The following is a 672-nucleotide window of genomic DNA, read 5'->3' on the forward strand; positions in this document are numbered from 1 at the left end:
GATTTTGTGCAATTCAACGCGCGGGAGGTGCAGCAAATTGGGGATTCTCGCGCTCTTGCTCCGGCTTCGATCCCCTGATGGCGCAGTGTGTCTGTGTGCATGTTTGTGTGGAAGGGGGGACGGGGCGCACCTCGGTGCGTGGCATCCAGGGCCCACTCCCCACGCTGTGCGAGAGCAGGCCAGGCAGCCCCCGCGGCCCTTTTTGCCCCTGCCAATGCCGAGCCGCCGCTTCTGGTGGTGGCAGGGTGAGGCGCCTACAGCGTAGGGTGCGGTGAGAGCGACTCACCGCTGCCGATGTCGGCGGTGAGGTCCTGGATGGCGCCGCGTCGGAGCGGCCTGTCACGGTGGGCACGCTTGTGCCATCCATGTGGCGGGCAGAGTGCCGGCGTGACGGGAACGCATCTCACCGGGCCCCCCACACGGCCCACTGGTGGTGGGGCGCCTGGGCCACCCCGACGAGGATGCACCACGTGGCGACCCCCACCCCAGGGGGGGGGGGGGGGGGGGGGGGGGGGGGGGAGACGTGCGAGGCGTGTGGTGCGTAGAAGGTGACGCAGGGGCCGTGCTCAGGTGACCGAGTCGGCGCGCTGCTGGAGCACGTGCCCCCCCTCCCTCGCTGCTTCGCACCACGCGATGGGGGCCTGTGACGGTGCGGGGGGAGGGGGAGGGAGG

This window comes from Leishmania donovani, chromosome 14, assembly GCF_000227135.1.
Source record: "Leishmania donovani BPK282A1 complete genome, chromosome 14".
In the NCBI taxonomy this organism is placed as follows: domain Eukaryota; phylum Euglenozoa; class Kinetoplastea; order Trypanosomatida; family Trypanosomatidae; genus Leishmania; species Leishmania donovani.